Source organism: Aethalodelphis obliquidens, unplaced genomic scaffold (genome assembly GCF_003676395.1).
Source record: "Aethalodelphis obliquidens isolate GAN/ISIS:26980383/991018 unplaced genomic scaffold, ASM367639v1 scaffold122, whole genome shotgun sequence".
Taxonomy (NCBI): domain Eukaryota; kingdom Metazoa; phylum Chordata; class Mammalia; order Artiodactyla; family Delphinidae; genus Aethalodelphis; species Aethalodelphis obliquidens.
Genome location: NW_020838066.1, coordinates 2,099,906 through 2,108,597, shown reverse-complemented (window position 1 = coordinate 2,108,597; position 8,692 = coordinate 2,099,906). Strand labels below are relative to the sequence as shown.

At 40.9% G+C, this 8,692-nt stretch overlaps 1 long non-coding RNA gene across 1 annotated transcript; it reads left to right on the top strand.

Annotated features, from left to right (window-relative positions):
* Positions 1 to 1,010: 1,010 nt before the first annotated feature.
* LOC113615676 (uncharacterized) lies at positions 1,011 to 5,611 on the top strand. Its single transcript, XR_003431079.1, has 3 exons — positions 1,011 to 1,474; positions 2,070 to 2,074; positions 5,441 to 5,611. It is a non-coding gene; the product is annotated as an uncharacterized LOC113615676 (long non-coding RNA).
* Positions 5,612 to 8,692: the final 3,081 nt, after the last annotated feature.

Sequence of the window (8,692 nt, the reverse complement as noted above, 5' to 3'; positions counted from 1 at the left end):
GGTTGTCTATTCAGGTATTCCACAGATGCAGGGTATATCAAGTTGATTGTGGAGCTTTAATCTGCTGCTTCTGAGGCTGCTGGGAGAGATTTCCCTTTCTCTTCTTTGTTCTCACAGCTCCCAGGGCTCAGCTTTGGATTTGGCCCTGCCACTGCATGTAGGTCGCTGGAGGGCATCTGTTTATTGCTCAGACAGGATGGGGTTAAAAGAGCCGCTGATTCGGGGGCTCTGGCGCACTCAGGCTGGCGGGGAGGGAGGGGCACGGAGTGCGGGGCGGACCTGCGGTGGCAAAGGCCGGTGTGACTTTGCACCAGCCTGAGGCGCGCTGTGCGTTCTCCCGGGGAAGTTGTCCCTGGATCCCGGGAACCTGGCAGTGGTGGACTGCACAGGCTCCGCGGAAGAGGGGTGTGGAGAGTGACCTGTGCTCGCACACAGGCCCCTTGGTGGTGGCAGCAGCAGCCTTAACGTCTCCTGCCTGCCTCTGGGGTCCGCGCTTTTAGTCGCGGCTTGCGCCCGTCTCTGGATTCCGCGCTTTCAGCCGCGACTCGCGCCCGTCTCTGGATTCCGCGCTTTCAGCCGCGGCTCGCGCCCGTCTCTGGGGTTCGCACTTTTAGCCGTGGCTCACGCCCGTCTCTGGAGTTCCTTTAAGCAGCGTTCTTAAACCCCTCTCCTCACGCCCCAGGAAACAAAGAGGGAAGGAAAAGTCTCCTGCCTCTTCGGCAGGTGCAGACTTTTCCCCGGACTCCCTCCCGGCTAGCTGTGGTGCACTAACCCCTTCAGGCTATGTTCAAGCCGCCAACCCCAGTCCTCTCCCTGCCCTCCGTCCGAAACCGAAACCCGAGCCTCAGAGCCTCAGCTCGCAGCCCCGCCCGCCCCGGCGGGTGAGCAGACAAGCCTCTCGGGCTGGTGAGTGCCGGTCAGCACCGATCCTCTGTGCGGGAATCTCCCCGCTTTGCCCTCCGCACCCGTTGCTGTGCACTCCTCCCTGTTTGTAGGAATTTATCCATTTCTTCTAGGTTATCTAATTTGTTGGCATAAAATTGCTCATAGTAATTTCTTATGATTCTTTATCTTTGTGTTATCAGTGGTAATGTATCCCCTTTCACTTCTGATCATATTGAGTCTTCTCTTTTTTGCCTAGTTAGTCTAGCTAAAGGCTTGCACATCTTTTTTTTTCTAATCTTTAAAAAAACAGCTCTTAGTTTCAGTGATCGTCTCTTGTATTTCTAGTCCCTGTTTCATTTATGTCTGCCCTAATTTTTATTTCCTTCCTTCAGATAACATTAGGCTTAGTATGTTGTTTAGTTCTTTGAGGTTTTTTAGTTGTTATTTTTGTTAGGTTGTTTATTTGAAACCTTTCTTTTTTATTAATGTAGACTTTTATCATTATAAACTTCCCTCTTAGAACTGTTTTTGCTGCACCTCATAAGTTTTAGTATGTTGTGTTTCATTTTCAGTTGTCTCAAAATATCTTGTCAATTGCCATTTGATTTCTTCTTCAACCCTTTTGTTCAGGAGCCTGTTGTTTAACCTCCACATATTTGTGATACTTCTGGTTTTCCTTCTATAATGGATTTTAGTGTCATACCATTGTAGTCAGAAACGATACAGTGATTTCAGTTATATTATGACCTAACAGATGATCTGTCATGGAGAGTATTCCATGTATGCTTGGGAAGAATGTGTATTCTTCTGTTCTGCATATGTCTGTTTGGTCCATCTGGTATTATGTGTGGTTTAAGTCCAATGTTTCCTTATTGATTTTGTTTTTGGATGATTATCTATCCATTGTTGAAAATGGGGTATTGAAGTTCCGAAATACTGATTTGGTGCCTCTTCCTGCCTTCAGGTCAGTTACTGTTTGCTTTATATATTAGGGTGCTCTGATGTTGGAGGAATAAAAATTTATAATTGTATGTCTTCTTTATAAATAAATTTACTCTTTATATAATGACCTTCTTTGTCTCTTGTTACAGTATTTGATTTCAAATTTATATAAGTATAGCTACCACTGCTCTCTTTTGGTTTCCATTTGAATAGAATATGTTTTTCCATCCCTTTACTTTCAGTCTAAGTGTGTCATTAAAGGTGAAATGAGACTCTTGTTATCAGCAGACAGTTGGGTCTTTTTTTTTAATTCATAAAACCACTCTATGTCTTTTAATGGGAGAATTTAATTCATTTGCATATAGAGGAATCACTGACAGGTAAGGACTTACTAATTCTATCATATTAATTGTTTCCTGGCTTTTTTGTCATGCTTTTATTCCTTTCTTCTTTTCTTGCTGTCTTTCTTTGTGAATTGATGATTTTGTTGTGGTATGCTTTGATTCTTATCTCTGTCTTTTGGGTATCTACTAAAGGTTTTTGATTCTTTGTTATCATGAGGCTTTCATACAACATCTTAGAGTTATGATAGACTATTTTAAGATGATAACTTAACTTGGAATACATAACAATACATACATACAATTTTACCATGTCATTTTATGCTTTGAAATCACAATTCACATCTTTTTTATATTGTGAATCCATTAAAAAATTATTGCAGTTATAGTTATTTTTGTCTTAACTTTTATACTAAAGTTATAAGTGTTTTACCCATCACCAATATTAGAGTATTCTGAACTTAACTGTATTTTGGCCCATGAATTTTATACTTTCATGTGTTTTCATGTTCCTAATTCATTAACATGCTTTCATTTCAGATGGAAGAACTCCTTTGAACAACTCCTTTGAACAACTTCTGTATAAACTCCTTCAGCTTTTGTTTGTCTATGAAAACTCTGTCTCTCCAATTCTAAAGGACACGTTTGCTGGATAGAGTATTCTTGGCAGTTTTTTTTTTTCCACACTTTGAATATATCTTCCCAATCCCTTATGGCCTGCAACATTTTTGCTGAAAAATCTGTTAATCTTATGGGGATTCCCATGTATAAACAAGTTGCTTTTCTCTTGTTGCTTTTACGATTCTGTCTTTAACTTCTGATAATTTCATTATAGTGTGTCTCTGTGTAGATCTCTTTAGATTAAGCTTCTTTGGAGGTTTTTGGGCTTCCTCAATCTGCATATCTCTTTCTTTCCCCACATTATGGATGTTTTTAGGCATTATTTCTTTGAATATGCTTTCTGCCCTTTCTTTCCTTCTCTTTCTTGAAGAACTGTAACACATATATTGATCCACCTACTGGTGTCCCATAAGTGATCTTCACTTTTTTCTATTCTTCTTTCTTTTTGCTCTTTTGATTGGATGACTTCCAGTGCCTTGTCTGATTCTTTTTTCCATTTGGTCTAGTCTGCTTGCGAAGCCCTGTATTGAATTTTTCAGTTCATTTATTCTTCAAATCTATGATTTCTGTTTGGTACTTTTTAATATTTGGTCTCTTTGTTGAAACTCACACTTTGTTCAGGCTTTATTCTTCTGACCTCAGTAAGCATCTTTATTACCATTATTTTGAACTTTCTGTTTGGTAATTCACCTATTTCCACTTCGTTAAGGTCAGCTCCTATAGATCTTTTTATTTGTTTGAAACATCCCTGTTTCTTTACTTTCCTTGATGCTCTGTTGGTTTTTGTATAAAGCAGCCACTTTTCCCAGTTTTGACAGATTGGCCTTGTGTAGGATATGAACCTCCTTAATCAGCCTGGGCTGGTTGTTGAAATCATTGTCTTTGTTATTAGTGGCTTCCATAGTTGAGGGTGTTCTAAGACCCATCAGTGTCCTCAAAGATGTGGTTAATGCTCATATGCCTGTTTAGGCTCCTGGACAACTGCTAGTTGCCCGCTGCTTTAACTCCCTGATGCAGGTTAATTGGAAGCCCAATTATCAGGCAGGAGCTGGAAAAGTCAGAATATGACATATGTAGTCTAGCCCCTATCAAGAACAATCCAGGAGCTGGATGTTTCTGCTTCCTCACTCTGTGCTGAGCCAAGGGAAATAGTTGCTCTGAATGCTTCTGTGTCCAAGTAGAACAGCCTTTGTTTTTAGTGGTCCCAGGGACTCATGAATGCTGAGCCCTTTCAGCTCCCAGAGTTAGGTGATTTGGGGAATTAGTCCCTTAGGTGGCAGCTGAAAACTAGGGTTCTATATGTGTGGACAAGCTCCTTCCAGGAGAGAAGATAAAAAACTGGTCTTACTTGGAGCTGGGGGAGATAGCAGGGGACATGCCCACCAGCTTTACCAGGCTCACAAAAGGATCCCAGTGAGCTTCCACATGCAGACTAACTGGAAGCCAGAACCACAGGCAGCAGCTAGGAAAATATACAGCTTCCTTCCAGGCAGAAACTGGGAAATGGGCATTTTTTTGTCCTCTCCCTCCATGCTGGCTCTGGGTGTATAGATATGGGTAGTCCTCATCCATTTAAAAACTCTTTCTTTGTTTGCTGTAGTACTGTGGGACTCATGAATACAAGCCCAATTGACTTTCAGTGGTAGGTTATTTTGGGGTCCATCCCTCAGGTGGCAGTTTTTAAAGTCAGCGTTCTAAATGTGTAGACAAGCTCCCTCCAGGGCCATGCAGGAGACTTGGCTTTATTGTTGAAGGAAGCTGGGGGAGAGGGCAGAGTAAGTACCCACTGGCTCTTTTGGGCTCTGGGCAGGATTCCAGTCAGCTGAAATGCAAGCTGATTAGAAGCTGGACCCTCAGACAGTAGCTGGGAAAGTATGTAGTCCAACACCCTCCAGGAAGAAATTGGGAGATAAGCGTTTGTGTGTGTTCCCTCTGCTCTGAGCTTGGGGAGATAGCCAGAGGGAGTGCTCAACCACCTTGTAAAAACTGCTTATTTTTTTGCTATAATACTATGGGACTTGTGAAGGGAAGCCCTTTTGGCTCTCAGAGCTAGATTAAATTGGGGGGCTGTCCCTCAGGTGGCAGCCTTAAAGGTTGGGGCATTAGAAATACGGTCCAAACACTGCACTAATTGGGAGGGGCTGGAGTTGGTGGTTTCAAAAAGATTATAAGGCAGTGTTCTTGGGTGGGGTTTATAGTAAGAGTGTGTCTCATCCTTTCCTATACATTTCTGAGTGGGTATTTTCTGTTTCCCAATGTGTAGGAGTCACTAAAGTAGTTTCTTGATATCTTTCAGAGGGAATTGATCTGTGTGTAGGTGTATATTCAGTGCATCCATGGAAGGAGGGAAATTCAGGAGTCTCTTGTGTGACCATCTTGAGGTACCTGTTGATCTTTTCTAATAACCGACTCTTGGTTTCATCAACTTTCCATTTGTTTTTCTGTTTTGTTTATATATGGTGTAATATTTATTTTCCCATCTGCTGGCCTTGGGTTAAGGTTTTTCTACTTCTTTAAGGCAAAAAGTTAGATTGTTGATATGAGATCTTTATTCTTTTTTAATGTAAGCCTTTACAGCTATAAATTTCCCTCTCATCACTTCCTGTGCTGCATCCCGTATTTCTTTTCATTGATCTCAAGGTATTTTGTAGTTTCTCTTGTAATTTCTTCCTCGACCCATTGGTTGTTTAAAAGTGTGCTGTTTAATTTCCACATATTTGTGAATTTTCGTTTCCCTTCTGTTACTGAGTTCTAGTTTTATTCCATTGTGATAGCAAAAGACTCATTGTATGATTTCAGTAGTTTTTTTGTTTTTTTGCGGTACACGGGCCTCTCACTGTTATGGCCTCTCCCATTGTGGAGCACAGGCTCTGGACGCGCAGGCTCAGCAGCCATGGCTCACGGGCCCAACCACTCTGCGGCGTGTAGGATCTTCCCGCACTGGGGCACGAACCCGTGTCCCTTGCATCGGCAGGCGGACTCTCAACCACTCCGTCACCAGGGAAGACCATCCTTGTTGATTTTTGTTCCAGTAGTTCTGTAGTTGATAGAATACCAACAATTGTCAATAGTAATGAATTTTCTCAATTTCTCTTTCTGCTCTATCAGTTTTTGCTTCATGCATTCTCTCATTTGGTTCATATACATGTAGGAACGTTACATCTTCCTGGTGGATTGATTCATGATTATTAAGTAATGTCCCTCTGTCTCTAATAAATTTCTTTGCTCTGAAATCTACTTTAGTATCCTACTGATTTTTAAAATTGACTGCATGATATGCCTTTTTCCGCCCTTTTGCTTTCAATCTACCTATGTCATTGACTTTGATAAACAGCATACATTATGATTTTTAATCCACCCTCACAATCTCTGTTTAGAATGGTGTAATGAGAACTGTTACTTGCTGATATGTCTGGGCTTATGTTTAGCCCTTTTATTATTTATTTTACATTTGTTTCCTCTGGTTCTCATTTTTCTGTTACTTGTTTTTCTGTGGGTTATTTGATTATTATTTAAGATTCCATTTGGATTCATTCTTAATGTTTTTTAGTGCATCTCTTTGTAGTTTTCTTACTGGTTGCTCTGAGTATTAGACAGTATACATACATGCCTTTTCATGGTATATTACCACTTGTAGTTAAGTGTGAAAACATTACTTTCATTTAGGTCCCTTTATCTTTTCCATTTTTAAATATCATTTTCTAGAGTATGAGTATTATAATTTTTGCTTCAGTCATCACATGTGATTTTAAAATCTTGTGGGTAGAAGGAAGATCTATTATATATACTCACATTTGTGTTTTCATTTTTTCTTCCTAATACTCCAATATTTCTTTTTATCATTTACTTCCATTTGAAGAACTTCCTTTAGACATTGTTTAAGGGTAGGTCTGCTAGCAACAAATTCTTTTAGTTTTCCTTCATCTAAAAACATGTTCATTGCACTTCATTACTAAAGAACAGTTTTGCCAGATGCACATTCATCAGCTGACAGTCTTTTCTTTCAGCACTTGCAGAAAAAGATTGTGCCATCTCCTTGTAAGCTCCAACGTTTCATATGGTATGTGCTGTCATCTGAATTGGTGTGTTCCCCTCTCCCCTATGGGTAATGAGTCATTTCTTTCTGGATGCTTTCAATACTTTTTTTGGCTTTAGTCTTCATAATTTTAAATATGATGTCTTAGTGTGGATATATTAGGATTTACTTAATAGTCACTTGGCTTCTTGAATCTGCACACTTAGGTCTTTTGCCAAATATGGGAAATTTTCAGCCATTATTTATTTAAATAGTTTTTCAGTCCCATTCTCTCTTTCTGAGACTCTGATAACATAAATGCTAGCTTTTTTATTCTTGTCCCAGAGATTCTTTCTTTATCCCAGTCTATTTACTCTCTGTTTTTCAGATTTGCTAAGTTCTATTGACCTGTCCTCAAATTCTCTGATTCCATTTTCTGTCATATCAACCATACCATCGACCCACTCCAATGAGTTTTATATTTTCTAATTTTTAGTTGTATCATTTCCACCGCACTTTTTGTATACCTTCTTTTGGTTGAAATTTTGTACCTTTTCCTTTGTTTCTAGAGAACTTACAATTGCTTGAAGCATTTTTATGATAGCTGCTTTACTGTCCCATCTCAGTATTGGTGTCAGGTGATTATCTTTTCTAATTTGTGATTCCTGGTTCTAGGCATGATGGGTAATTTTCTATTGTATCCTGAACATTTAGCTATGATGTTAAGGGACTCTGAATCTTATTTAAATGTTTCATTTTAGCAGAAAGTCACTCTGTCTTTAGGTTTGACCCCCAGGTCCTGGCCTCGCACTATGGGCTGTGTTTGTTCCAATGACAGTTTTCAAAACTCTTGTGATGCTATGACTGTGTTTGGTTTATTTGGTAACAGTGTTGCTCCCACTTTTCCCTGCTGGTATTTTTGGAGAGTGTGGATGGAGCTTCCCAAAACAGGCTTCTTTGTGTCTCTAGGTAGGGGATGCTGTGGCCCAAAATAGGAAAAGTTTCACTGGCTGAGCCACCGATGTATCAGGGTCACCCTTCCCAGTGTCTCCTGGCCACCTGGTATCTGTCAGTAGGGGAGGAGAATCTCTTCCTCTGCTGGGCAATTTAAGGTGGGGGAGAGGGGACATGTCCTTGCTGGTGCTGCCTAGCTGCCAGGTGTCTTGCATTTAGATGGGGAGTCTCAGGTATGTGGGGATAAAGAACACTTTGTGGGACAGGGGGACAGGTTATTTCTTTGGCAGAATTGCCCTGGCTGCTACCAGCCAACTACCTAGTGTCTCTAGGTGAGGGGAGGGGAGTGTCAGTCCTGTGAGAAAAGAGAGCACCTCTCTTCTCCATTTACTGTTATCAGTGGTCCTAATTGATACCACCTGCAGGTGCTGCTGGGCTCACCTGGTCTTGTCAGCAGGACTTCCATTCCACCCAGGGAGAAATGAGCCTATTTGGGCTGTCTTTTGCTAGTTTTGGATCCAGGAAATACTGGGCCACTTTCTTCTATAGGGTGGGGGAGTGTAAGAAGCACTGTCACTATGTTGTTATTCTAGTCACAAGGTCCATTCTCCAGGAAGTAGAGCTTATTTCCACCCCCCCCCCCAGGAGTATGAGCTGCACTTAGTAATTACTTTTAACGAACAGGGTATGCAAAGAGAAAAATGGTTGATTTTGTAGTGGAGAAACCTGTCCTACACTACCTTTATCAAGTGATCAAGGTTAACATCACCAGGATTAATCATGTTGGCATCATGTACCCCTTTATATGGTACACTTCACTTCTGTGGTATTCTTGCAAAAAGTCCATGATGCAAGTCTAAGGAGAAAACTTCAGAAAATCCCAAACTGAGGGGCATTCAATACAATAGCTGACTAGCTCTTTTCAAGTATCAAG